Source organism: Bos javanicus, chromosome 7, assembly GCF_032452875.1.
Source record: "Bos javanicus breed banteng chromosome 7, ARS-OSU_banteng_1.0, whole genome shotgun sequence".
In the NCBI taxonomy this organism is placed as follows: domain Eukaryota; kingdom Metazoa; phylum Chordata; class Mammalia; order Artiodactyla; family Bovidae; genus Bos; species Bos javanicus.
Genome location: NC_083874.1, coordinates 34,671,781 through 34,686,485, shown reverse-complemented (window position 1 = coordinate 34,686,485; position 14,705 = coordinate 34,671,781). Strand labels below are relative to the sequence as shown.

The window sequence follows — 14,705 nt, the reverse complement described above, 5'->3', positions numbered from 1 at the left end:
TGTTAGTGATTTTCCTCCTTTGGGAAACTTGAGAACCAAGTTTAAAATAAGAAAAGAATAAAATAAGAAAAGACAAAATCTTTCTAGAATAACCCTGACTCTTTTGAATTCAAAACCTAAATAGCTTTGACATGACAAGAGATCCTCAGTTACACACTTACAAACTGGACGATAGAAATAATTACTAGGATACTCACAAATATCTTAGTATCATATTTAGTCATTATGGTGACAGTAATAATACTAACAGTAACCACTTACCTTTACTGGACACTTAGCATGTAATAAGCCTTCTTCTAAGCATTTACATGGACAGTAATGAATTCTCACAATAACAAATGAGATAGGAATATTATTATCCCAATATTACAGGAGAGGATACTAGGGTCCAATCTTAATTGTTCAAGTTACATAGCTTGAAAGAGGCAAAATCTGAATTACAAGAAAACAGTGCCTTTACACATAGTACTAAAAATGTTTATTGACTAGTGTACTATGGGATGATGGTGAAAGAACTCAATTTAGAATTAGAACACCTTAATTTAGTCTTAATACATATGCAACACCTACCAATTAATGAGGAAAAAGATGACTACTCCAACAGAAAAGTGAAGCAAAAAAACAGAAAATTTACATAAAATTTTAACAAGTGACTGAAAAAAACACATATAAAATCTCACTAGTATTCAGATATTTGAAAATTATACCAACATGATATGTTAGCTTTTGCCTATCAAATTGAAAAATTGTAATATCCAGAGTAGGTAAGAGTATACTATCAGCCACTAGGGGAAAAAATGTTGATTTATATAACATTTCTGAGGGGCAGCCTAATAATATATGTCAAAATCTTGCAAGTGGTTTATATCTTCTCTGGTAGTTTTAAAACACCGATATAAATTCTTTGACCCTCCCTTCATTGAGAGGTAGCGAATCTACATTCTCTCCTCTCTGAAATGGGGCGGGGTTGTGACTGCTTCAACCAGCAAAAATGATACCAAGTAAATAAAGCTTCCAGGTTTTATTTTTTGGGGCTCCAAAATCACTGCAGATGGTGATTGCAGCCATGAAATTAAAAGACGCTTACTCCTTGGAAGGAAAGTTATGACCAACCTAGATAGCCTACTGAAAAGCAGAGACATTACTTTGCCAACAAAGATCTGTCTAGTCAAGGCTATGGTTTTTCCTGTGGTCATGTATGGATGTGAGAGTTGGACTGTGAAGAAGGCTGAGCGCCAAAGAATTGATGCTTTTGAACTGTGGTGTTGGAGAAGACTCGAGAGTCCCTTGGACTGCAAGGAGATCCAAGCAGTCCCTTCTAAAGGAGATCAGTCCTGGGTGTTCTTTGGAAGGAATGATGCTAAAGCTGAAACTCCAGTACTTTGGCCACCTGGGAGGGATTGAGGGCAGGGGAAAAAGGGGATGACAGAGGATGAGATGGCTGGATGGCATCACGGACTCAATAGACATGAATTTGAGTGAACTCCAGGAGTTGGTGATGGACAGGGAGGCCTGGCGTGCTACGGTTCATGGGGTCACAGAGGGTCGGACACGACTGAGCAACTGAACTGAACTGAACCTTCCAGGCTAGTTCATAAAGCCCATATATACCTGCCTTGTGCCACTGACATATTCTTGGAACCCTGAGCCAATTAATAAAAGTACTAGATGAATATCACCAGGCTCGAGTGGCCACATGTAGGAACAACATTCAGCAGTCCTAGCAGAGCCCAGCCTCTGAGTCTCCCAGCTGAGATCCCAGACCTCACAAAGCAGGAAACTACCACCCCTGCTGTGTCCTCTCTGAATTTCTGACATTCAAGAGCATAATAAAATGGTGGTTATTTAATGCCGTTAAGTTTAGGGTTGGTTTGTTACACAGTAACAGATAACTAGAATAACCTCTTACACAGGAATGACTCCTCTCAATTCTACTCTAAGGAAAGAGAGACATGCAAAAGAATTACACACAAAGATATTTGTGGCATCATTGTTTAAAATAAGGTAAAATGGGAAACATACATTTAAATAATAAGGGCTTTCTTCATCCACTAATGAAATGTGGCTATTTAAAATCAAGTTTTGGGGACTTCCCTGGTGGTCCAGCAACTAAGACTCTGCACTCCCAATGCAGGGGCCCTGGGTTGGATCCCTGGTCAGGGAACTAGATCCCACATGCCACAACTAATTGTTCATAGGCTGCAACTAAAGATCTCATGTGCCACAGCTAAAAAGACCCAGTGCAGCCAAATAAATATTTTTTAAAAATAATAATAAAGCACAGCAATGCAGATAATTTCAATGAGCCCTTTAAGAAAAAGAAATCAAGTTTTATAAAACTATTAATATGGGAAAAAACCCTTCATAACATATCTGAGTTTTTAAATAATATAGAATGCAGAAGTTCACTTTTTTGGGGAAGTAAACATTAAATAAAATGCAATAAAACTGGATGAAAATATTCCAAAATTAAAAAAAAAAAAAGAAAAGAAAATATTCCAAAATTTAAGTAATGGTTAATACTGAGTTGTCATATTATGGGTGATTTTTATTTCCTTCTTGATGATTTTCTGCATTTCTAAAATGCATAAAAGTAGTAGACAGTGTGCTAATAATACATGATATGACCTCATTATGGAAGACTTAAGTTCAAATTCCAGCAACATCTATCTTATCTATCAAACCAAGATAGTAACATCTACCTCAAAGGATTATTATGAGGTTAAATGATATAATAACTAAGTTCCTGCACCATGAACCCGGTAGGTATTCAGTCAATGGCTTTTTGAATTCAATAATAAGCACTATGGCCAAATCTTCAAACACAAATCAGAATGAGCATTTGAAATAAATTCTAGAGCTCCCAAAAGAACAAAGAACATTAAGGTTTGACCTTGTGTTTCACCACTCATCTAAAATAAGTGGGATTTGGCCAAATTGCAAACCACTGTGGCAAACTACTGTGTCTCTCACTGCCACGTTTCGACCTTTTCTTTTCTCCCCCCCTCCAGAAACATCAGTAGTTTAATGGATGGAGGAGCTTACATGTCTGTAGCAGGGTCCTGGAGTGACACCCCACAGTGTGCAGCAGACAGTGGGCAGGACTTGGTGGCTGTCTTCTCTTCAGGGGAAGGGGAGATTACCAGTTACAAGAGAACTGACGTCAGGTTTTGCCTCATTAGTTACCAGGGAAACCACCAGAGGGGCATGCCCTTTATGCCCTTGTTTGATTAAAACAATCATCAGCTGGGGCCTGGGGCAAGTACTTAGGAAGGTCAGTCAAATGTAAATGGCATAAGTGAAACAGGCATTTGAAGGGCAGAAGATGTACAGAGAGCAAGAGAACAACCACCTTGAGTGGCATGACCATACATTCTACCCCAATGTACCCTGCATGACCCTTAAAATCTTGGTCCTCCTCTCTTCTGCAATTCCCTGGGATCAGGTGTGTAGAGGGGGACTGCAACCAGATACCATAAATGCAATGCAGACAGCAGCAGCCTAAGAGTATCAAGAGTAAGATACACCTGATCACACCTGCTCACAATGTAATCAATAAAGAAATCTGGTGACAAGAATTATGACTGTTTATAATCTTAACCCTTGAAAATCCTAATATCTGGCAAAAAACAAGAAGCAAGTTATTGTGATTTCCTGATTGGAAAAATGAATGCTTCAATCTTCAGCCAAAGGAAGGTAAACTGAGACCCGTTCAGCAATTAGTGTTCCAATATTTTATCCTATTTAAAATGACCCATGAATTCTCTTCTTCTAACTTTAGTTTCAAGTTACCAAAATCCAAAGAGACTATTTTAGATAGACGTTCCCCCAAACAATTATTTCTAAAGAGTTTACCTAAAATCTCTTTTATCTCCTTTATTCTTAGAGATCACAGAAGATTAAAGTTTCAGAGAGGTCAGATAGATCATTTACATCTCAAAGGCATAATAGAAGTACCAATTCCTTCTAGAAAGCTAGCTTAACCAATTATAAAAAGCTCACTTTGATACAATACCAGAGCCATGAGAGGCCATTGTCCTCTAGATCTCTTGGCAGCTCCCATTAAACCAGGACAGCCCCCACAAGGCCCTGTCTACATAACAGTAGACAGCCACCTACTCCAGAATTCCTTCCTCCCTCACAACATCTTTCAGAGTCATCCCTGGAAGTTTTGGGCCCCGCATGTCAGCTGTCGGCCAGCCAGGAATCATACCTGCAACTCTCAGGCCCTACATGCTAGTGGACAGTACCTGCAACTCTCCATTCCAGTCCTATATTTCTTGACATCTCAGCTCTCACGGGAGTTTCCTTGGTCTCCTGGCTGGTTCTGCCAATTGTTAGGTTGCACCACACAGGTCTATGTGGCCTATACTTACCCAGCTTCAAGACCAAAGAAAGAGCTAGGAGTCAGCAACAGAGAAATCAGTGGTCTAATGGATGGTGAAGCTTACACATATGGAGCAAGGTCCTGGAGTGACACCCCAGCATGTGCAGCAGAAGGCAGGCAGGACTTCGCTATCTTCTCTTCAGGGGGGAAAGGGGAAATTCTCATCCTGACCTTATTTATTACTACTGGTAATAAATAGTAATAAATTTACTGTTAATAAATAGATGGACAAGCACCAAGTTCTTCTGCTATGCCTAGTAGATGACAAACAAATAGTTGAGGTAAAGTGAAGAGGCTGGGCAGCAGTTGACTTTCCTCTCTGATGTGGAAGCCCTTTTCGTTATTAACTCTATCTGTTCCCACTGAGAGTGTGAAGAACATCTTAGACTGAAAGCCTTCCAGTGATCTATAAAGAACCATTCCTCTTACCTCCCTGGTTCATATTCTTCTCTTCATCCCCAGGCCACATTGCTGTGACTTTGTTAAATTAACACATATTAGGCAGAGCCCTAGAGTGTCAAATGATGAGCCATAGTTCAACTAAAGATCACAAGGAAACCAGAATAGAGAAGCTTATCACTCAAAGGTTCCAGAGAAGGTACACAGCACATACCTGGAGGTGCCCATGGGGAAGTCAAGACGGTGCAGGCAGAGAGCACATGGCTCTTTTAGGGACCGTGGATGGACTGCTTTGGGATTCCCAGACTAAGGTCAGATGGCTCAATTCAAAGCAAAAATAGCAGGGTTTCAGTAAGCTCCTAAGGGCACACAAGGGGGAGGAAAGCCCTGGGAAGACTAGTGCTCACAAAGACTGCTGGAGAAGTTATATCAGTTTATATTTGTTTGTGACTGTGTGCTCTGTTCTCTACAAACTGTCATCTAGGGCATGCAACTTTGGGATGGGCTAGTGTCAGGTCACGGAGAAGGCAATGGCACCCCACTCCAGTACTCTCGCCTGGAAAATCCCACGGACGGAGGAGCCTGGTAGGCTGCAGTCCATGGGGTCGCTAAGAGTCGGACACGACTGAGAGACTTCCCTTTCACTTTTCACTTTCACGCATTGGAGAAGGAAATGGCAACCCACTCCAGTGTTCTTGCCTGGAGAATCCCAGGGATGGGGAAGCCTGGTGGGCTGCTGTCTATGGGGTCGCACAGAGTCGGACACGACTGAAGCGACTTAGCAGCAGCAGCAGCAGTGTCAGGTCAAGGCCCTGCAGGCCACTTGGCACCAAATCATGCCAAGACAGCAATATCATGGAGTAGTTTAGCTGACTTCTTGGCACATATGCACATTCTTGATCATAAACAATAAAGAACATAAATGAATAAACAATATAAATAAATAGCAACAGGAGCTAAATTCTGTGGAGACCCCCTCTGTGACAGCACTGTTCTCAGCACTCTGCTGGCATGAGCTCCCTTAATCCTCACCGTAATGCTATGATGCTATTAGCAGTGCTGCTCCTCATGTGAGGAATCAGAAACACAGAGGAGGGAAGTAACCTACTGAGCTAGAGAGCAAGAGAGCATGTCTTCCCCTAAAAAGAAAAGAAAGAATGGAATGCTTATGCCCATTTTCTCCTTCAAAGACTCCAATGAGGTGGCTGTAGAAGAAGAAAAGAGAAGAAGAGACGCTGTAGAAATTTATCCCTCCACCCACTATGACTTGGGTGAATGAGAATCTGAAAAGTTATGAAGAGAAAGCTTTGGTAGAATTGAGGACAGCTGATAGATTTCCTCATTAGGTTGAGTACTTAGTTATCATAAATTAGTCACATTCCTGTTTCTCATCTGTATAATGTATATATGTTGCATTTAACATCAACAATTAGGAAACCAGAATTGAAAGAGATGTGTACTCCAATGTTCATCGCAGCACTGTTTATAATAGCCAGGACATGGAAGCAACCTAGATGTCCATCAGCAGATGAATGGATAAGAAAGCTGTGGTACATATACACAATGGAGTATTACTCAGCCATTAAAAAGAGTACATTTGAATCTGTTCTAATGAGGTGGATGAAACTGGAGCCTATTATACAGAGTGAAGTAAGCCAGAAAGAAAAACACCAATATAGTACACTAATGCATATATATGGAATTTAGAAAGATGGTAACTACAACCCTGTATGCGAGACAGCAAAAGAGACACAGATGTATAGAACAGTCTTTTGGACTCTGTGGGAGAGGGAGGGGGGGATGATTTGGGAGAATGGCATTAAAACATGTATAATATCATATAAGAAATGAATCGCTAGTCCAGGTTCGATGCAGGATACAGGAAGCTTGGGGCTGGTGCACTGAGATGACCCAGAGTGATGGTATGGGGAGGGACGAGGGAGGAGGGTTCAGGATGGGGAACACGTGTACACCCATGGCAGATGCATGTTGATGTATGGCAAAACCAATACAATATTGTAAAGTAAAATAATAATAATAATAATAATTTAAAAAATAAAAAGCCAAAACTCTAAAAAAAAAATTTTTTTTTCAGTTTTCATTTTGTGTTGCAAACCCAGAGGAATTAAGTATCACATAAACAGAGTATTCAGCTCCAATTCTTATTGTGTAACATAACCCTAACCTAGCCTGTAAGCTTTATAAAAATACAGATTCTTTTACTTCATTGTATTCCCTACAATACTATGTATACAGTGATTTATCTACAAAGCTTTCCCGTCAATGAACTTATGACAAAAGAAATTGTAAGGAAAACATCTCATTGGCTATTCAACTTACAACTCAAGAAGGAAGAAAATACACGCAGCTCGGCTTACTAATTATTCATTCACATGTCAATTTGAGGCATAGGAAAATATTTTCCCATAGAAGGTGTATAATATATGTCTTTGAATACAAAAATAACTAGAGTTCAGATTCATCTAAGTTTCAAATGAAAGCACTAACATCTTATCCCACAAATAAGACATTAGCATTGCACTTCTGGACCTGGGGTGGCACATGAAATATAAAGAATGGAGAATGGGGGAATGGGGATGAAACATGGGCACCGTGAGTCTGGAGACTAAGAGAGCAGTCCAAGGCAGGTACTACTTAGTCAGCTCTCCTGCCCCAACTAGATGCTCCAGCCCATCGCTACAGACAAGTGGCAAGCTAGAGGAGCTGTAGGTGGGAGTGATCTTGGTGAGGCAGCAGTGAGCAGTGGCATGAAATGAGATCTTAATTCCTCTTCCTGGAATTGAACCTGGGTAGCCTGGATGAGAACCAGGAATTCTAGTCACCAGACCAGCAAGGGTGAAAGGCCAGAAGGTATTTTTCCCTGGATCTTTGTCTCCAGTGAAAAATGCATTTGTTATGGAGGCAAAAACTGTAAATGCAGGTACAAGGTTTGCCATTAGAACTAGCTCAACAGTAAGTGGGAGATCACACAGAGAAATGGTTTGTTTAGTTAAGATAGAAGCAACACAGAGATGCATACTTGGAGAGAAAAGGTGTGGGTGTCCCCGCTAGTGAGGAGGAGTGCAGTAACTCTTTCCAGTCTTTGCTTACCTTTAGCCAATTATCTGGTTTCTTTTGCCACACCTGACCTGCCCTGGGACCCTCCCCTAGGTACACATGCACCCCTCAGCCAAAACAGATCTTGAATCAAAGGTTTCTGGGAGGAGCAAGACTCATTATGGCCTGGTATTATCCCCTGACTTTTTGACCCCCAAGGACCCTTTCTGCATATGCGTAGTGTCTTCCTTGTCCCAAAACATGGGGAGGGGGAGTGGAGATCCCTTAATCCTTTACTCAGACAGGGTTTTGCCCCTTTTTATCCTTGCCATGACAATTCTCTCAAATTGTTTAAAAGAGAGAAACACTACCCATTTACTCTGTTTCTGTTGTTACTTCCATTTCAGAGGGCAAACAGGAGGCTGGAGCCCACCTATCTCCTCTCTCAGGAAATGCAAACACGAGGCCTGTTGTAAATGTCTAACCTGGAACCCATCTATCTCCTCCCTTGGGAGGAGACAGTTCTGTAGCAGGAAAGGAGAGGGAAAGAAAGGGACCAGGGAAGCACTGTTGTCCAGTAGGAAGTAAGGCAAACCCAGCCACCTATGGCCAGGGAGGGCTTTCTTGTGTTACCACCTGGGAGACCCTGGGCTCATTATTTAATCTCTGCCTGGTACACAGCAATAATCAAGTATACACTTCATGATGAATACAGTTTTAAGCACTTTACAGGTATCACCTCATTTAATTCTTAAATATTCTTAGGAAAGAGAGGTCCAGAGAAGCTAAGTATCCTGGACAATGATGCCACCCAGGTCACCCCTTCTGAAGGCCTGTTGCCCCAGCTGCTGGCAGAGAGCTGTCCACTCCCAGCCCCTCGAGGATGCCCCGACAACAGAGCTGCCTCTACTCAAGTCAATCCCCCTCAGGGTGACCCACCTCCAATGACTGACCCCTGCGAGTGTCTCTTTGCCCTGCTTAAGGCTCCAGAGCTTCACTTCATGGCTGCCCATCTTGTCCCTCTGCCCTGTCCCGCTTCTATTGCCTTCTTCTTTCATTTGTTAGGCCAATAACACACCAGAATAAAAAACCTGTACACTAAACTCAGGCTTCACTGGTGGCTCAACAGTAAAGAATCCGCTTGCAATGCACGAGCCACAAGAGATGAGGGTTCGATCCCTAGGTTGGGAGGATCCCTGGAGAAGGGAATGGCAACTCTCTCCAGTATTCTTGCCTGGAGAATTCCATGCACAGAGGAGACTGGTGGGCTACAGCCCATGGGGTCACAAAGAGTTGGACACAACTGAAGTGACTTAGCATGCACACTGCTGCTGCTGCTGCTAAGTCGCTTCAATCGTGTCCGACTCTGTGCCCACCAGGCTCCGCCGTCCTTGGAATTCTTCAGGCAAGAACACTGGAGTGGGTTGCCATTGCCTTCTCCAATGCATGAAAGTGAAAAGTGAAAGTGAAGTCGCTCAGTTGTGTCCGACTCCTAGCTACCCCAGGCACTGCAGCCTACCAGGCTCCTCCGTCCATGGGATTTTCCAGGCAAGAGTACTGGAATGAGGTGCCATAGCATGCACACACACACATACTAAACACATCTCAGAGTCTATGTCCGAGAAAATCCAAACTGGCACACTAAGTAACTTGCTCAGGACACAAGGATCCCCAGTGGGGACCCCAATCCAAGCATAATGGTTCCAGAGCCTGAGCTCCTAACTGCTCTGTTCCACTGCCTTACACCCAGAGCCTTCATTACCCAAGACTCCTACCACAGTCTACACAAACTCTGACTTTTCATTAGGTAGATGGTTCAGGTAAAGATTTTGCCTCCCAACTGCCAAACAGAATTTTAGTTATATAAGGGAGAGGCACGCAGCCTTCTGTCTCTGGGAATAGATCTTATATTAACAGAATCTACCCTAATTTCATCTCTCCCCCTTTTTCAAAGTATTCTCAGCGGCATGCCAAGTCAGTAAGAACTTAAGATTTCCTGAACTTCACAACTGAAGATTAAAAGGACAGAAAATGAAGTCCACAGAGCAAGCTTCCTCTTTGGATATCCTAGCTTAAAACTGACCATTTTAAAATATGGTGAGAGATTGTCTACCCAGTCTAAGAAGCTAATTTTCTAAAAGATAACTTTCCATGATGGACAGGCTAAGATATTTTTCAAGTTAGTATTTTCTTCCACTCTGTTGATATCCTCAGTTTAACTTCCAATTTCCATAATATAGAAGGCCAAAATACCCTAATGTTGATTTAAACAACTGTGAGTTCCCCAATATACCTTGTTTTGATTTTGCTTTCTTTCTTCTTTTGCTATGGGGTTCATAGATGCCTCTTCTACAGTCACAGTATTTCATTTACAAACATGTCACACTGTCTAAATTTAACCTAATTAGCAAGCCAGGGCACCTAATCCTCAGGCATTTTCCCACTCCTCCAGACCCCCCTCACTCCAATAGTCTCAGTTGTCAATGCAAAGTCATTTCCAAAAACCAAGACAGGATAAATGGAAACTGGTCTTCACCACAGAGAAAACAGTCCCATCCTCCCTATTTTCTGGGACCTGAGTTTCTTCAGGGGTTTTTAAATCTCATTAAAGACTACAACAAGTCCCACAGCTGCTGAGGAGCCTCAGGATCATTCAAGCTGATGCCTTTCATTCCACTTCCTGGAGTGTTGGTAACCAGGATGGGGCAGTCACTACTGTGAACCCCATCTTAGATCTGTGCTGTTCAGCGAAGTCATGGTGTTCAGTCATTATGCAGCGCATTTTCACCCTGCCTCCAATTGTTCTGGTCATGTCAAAAATGTAGCTTTGATGCCTACATTGCATTGAAGAAAAGAGGAAAAAGTAATAGAAAGAAGGGAGTAGGATTAGCAGCTCAAAAGTTTTAAAAATTTTGATCTCATTGAAATGAAAACATACTTTATCTACCTTCTTCAGATGTTACTGATTGCATTAATTCCAGACATAAGTAAGTCAGTAGGTGCCTTTTTTATTTTCCAAGCTGGTGACGTTTTTCTACAGGGAGCCTGCAAAGGAAAACTGTCTCTCTCCTAGTGCTCCTAGGCAAAGCATTGAAGTACAATCCCAACAAAATCAAAGTGACAGCTAGAAGGCACCCCTAATTGCCAGCTCACTGAGTTCTTTCAGGGCTTGAATACAATTGTCAATTATCAAGGTCTCTTTGTAGACTAGACAAGTAACAATGAATGTAAGGTCTAAATTAGACTTTCCAAAAAGACATTGCTACCTTTTCACATCTGATAGCAGTATTCAACGGCAAACCCAAGATCAAATGTAAACTAAGATATTAGGAAAAGGCATCAAAGCAACTATAAAATAAATTATTAAAATCTGTTAGTAACTGTGTTTAATGCAAAGTCACATAGTCACAGTTAACATATTTTGCACACTAAAAATGAACACATACCTAGTACATGGTCTGACCATAAAAATTACTTCAATAACTCTCTAGTGAGTGACCCCTGCGTGCTATGCACTCACTTTTCTCAGCACTGCAGGTAAAGTTGTGAACAAAACAGGCAAGGTCCCTGCCCTCATGGAAGTTACATTCCAATAACAGTTATACATAAAATTTAATATTCCTTAATCACATATCTTTCATCCCCTTTGCATATAAATCATAAGAAAATAATGGGAAAGGGTTGTAAATTGGACCAAGAAATACTTAGGAACTAAGTCGCTGGGGGACACTGAAGGGACTCACTCTCTTTACTGTCATCTCACTTCACAGATTAAATGACAGAACTTTATGTCCATCCAGTCCAGTCCCCTTCTATGCCGAATCACATTCAAATCATTCTAGACTAAAGAGAATCTGTGCCACTTTTAAATGTCTTACATGGCATTTGAAGGAGATTGGGTCTACTGGACAAGAAAAAGGAGAAATGGACCTGTCTCTTCCTCTCTAAGCTTTTAAGACCACAGTTATTTCTGTCAGGGGAAATGAGAAAAGAATCACATGACTTACAAACCCCTGGAGGGAGATCTTACTGGATAAAGCATCATTGTTACTATTTAATACACAGTATTCAGATAGCTGAAAGGAAGCAGTAAGCAGGTATCCATGTTCTTGACACTTGGTTCTGTTTGTCCAAATTCTCCTTTTAATGTTTCCCGCTTTCCTGTTGGCTGTTGTAGCATGCACTCAAAGTAGAAGTAGGGTTAGTAAGTTGGAAATACTGTCTCACTTACATGGCTTTTTATTGGAGAAAATGAGAATGAAAGAACTGATTTTCTTCTCCCTCTCTGTATACACATTCCCTAAGCATCTTCACTCATTCTTCTGATTCTATCCATCATTAACTCCAAATTTGTTTAACTCCAAATCTCTGCATCTAAGTAAATTTAATAGATGCCATACTAGTATTTAAAACTCAACAGAGCCAGCACTGGGATCATGGCTTCCCCCATGCTCTACATACTGATTCTCTTCATGTATCCTATGTCTCAATGAAGGGCACCACCATCATGTCCAAAGTCACCTACCACTCAAGAAAAACTATAACAGGAACATGCAACAGTCACCTACAACAACAGTTGAGAACCAGGAAAAGATACTGCTGAAAGAATTTTTTAAAGACAGAAACAAATGGAAAAATATCCATTTTGATGGATTGGAAGACATAATATGGTTAAGATGTCCAATTTCCATCAATGGTGGTGCCATAAAAAATTTGAGAAAGAGAATGAATGAGAGGCCACATTATTAGAAAATAACTTTGAAAAAAAGACTGATGTGAATGGACAGGGGAAAACAGGCAGTACTGAAAAATGGATGCTGGACTTGATATGTGAGCCTCTCCAGCCCTTCCCTCCTACTGTCAGAGTTTAGAGAGGGTTGAAATATGGGAAGAGATTAAGGGAATTGATCTCTACATCTACTTCCTTGCCCTGTCCCTATTTAAATCCATCCTCTTTAGCCATGTCATTTTTCTTTTTCACTTAAAATGTCTTTCACATGACACAAATCTGGGTTCATGGTGACAAGGGGTACAAAACTTGCAGCCTTCCTATGAACAAACACCCAACACATCCCTGCACTTCCATGTGGCTGCTGGGCAGGACCAATGGAATGGGCTGAATAGTGGAAGAAAAGCTACAGTATTTAGTGGGGAAGCTTGCCACCTACGGCCTGTCTGGTCCATGCATGGGTGGACCATGAGAGACCTTATAAAGGCTTTGAACGGAGAAAGAAAAATAGATTCCAAGTACATGCCATTCTGAAAAAAAAAAAGCAAAACTATGGAAACAATGATAAGATCATTGGTTGCCAGGAGATTTGGGGGGATGAAAAAAGACTAGTTTTTATAAGCAGTGAATATACTTTGAATGACATTATAATGATGGATATATGTTATTAAACCTTTGTCCAACCCCAGAGAATGTGCAACACTACTTATTTCATTAAAGTTAATCCTAAGATGAACTGGGGGGAAAAAAGTCTTTGATTTTTGTTATCGTCCCTACTCTGCCCAACAGAAACCATAGTAATCAATTCTCTGTTCCAAGTTATTTATATAAATATGTTGAAAAATTCTGTCCTCAGGTTTGATGTGTTCAGTGTACACTTCCTTTCTGTCCACTTTCTAAGCCGAAAACAATACCCTACCAGTTATCACCCAATGAGCTGTAAAACATTCAAGGTTGCACTTTCTCCACAAAGTGAAGAGAAGGCCATAGAATGTCTTAAAAGAAAATGTACACTTCAGAAAAATGTGGAATGTGGGGAAGGATGGGGAATAAGCTCCCCCCAACCCAAGAAGGAGAGACTCATAAGACTACACTGTTTCCAGTAGACAAATTAGCAGGACCTATGCAAGTGATTTTTGCATAAACAACAAAGACCTCTCCAAGTATTTCCTTCAGTCCATTGAGCAGTAAGCCCCAAAGCAGCCCTGACTGGGAGGAAGAAGCCAGAGGCTATCAGCCAAGGGACACTTGAGTCTTTGCTTTTATGTCATTTATTTCTTTTAAGTGACCTCTGCCACTTTGGCTTTATGTGTGGGCACTCATCCTTTACAAGCAAATACAATTGTGAGGCATTTTCCTCTGTGTATAGTTAGATAATGAATTCTTCCTGTTGAAAAGTGACCTCAAGAGCCCGGGACCTCATTTCATTTCAATTTGTGCCAATGAACCACTTGACAAATAGCTCTTTTTAGAGTCATGTATAACTTTGGGTTTTAGTCCTAAGCATTGTTGTGCTTCTGACAAGGACAAATCGGGCTGTACAATGTGTTTCCTATCCTCTGCAGGGCCAGTGATTACAGAACTAGCTGGGTGGGATCAGCATTGAGTATTTCGCTGTGATTCATTTGCTTTGAGTACAATTACTACAAAATCACAAAGTCCTGGATGGGCTAAAAATCACCAAATAGAAAGCAAACTTACTTTTAAATATATAAACACACAAAGATATACACACACATGAAGAGTCCTGATTCAAGAGTGTTCTTGGAATTCCTTAGTGTCTAATGCAAATAATTTCACATTTCTAGTCAGTTTTTGTTCTATGAGACCTAGAGTTATGTTCCTCCTGGTACTCTTGAAAAGCACTGAAGTTCTCCTGTTAGAATTCTGTCAGCTCTTTTTTGAACACAAGTGATAAACCAAATTTGCACACTGTTGATCTAAAATTCTAGTCTTTAATATGAGTGTAATAAAATGACATTAGGAGTCATGCCTGTCCAAACACCACAGGAACTCTGCCAGGGATGCTTGGAATAGCTGCCATTTGCTCATCTCTTCTCAGCCTGAAATTATTTAAACTTTACCTGTTTCCATCTCAAATTATCTTATAACTGCCTTCATATTATAGGTTTA

General features: G+C 41.0%; 1 pseudogene; it reads left to right on the top strand.

The window, feature by feature from the left end:
* The first annotated feature begins 12,828 nt into the window (after positions 1-12,828).
* LOC133252228 (small nucleolar RNA SNORA11) lies at positions 12,829-12,915 on the top strand (annotated as a pseudogene).
* The last annotated feature ends 1,790 nt before the right edge of the window (positions 12,916-14,705 follow it).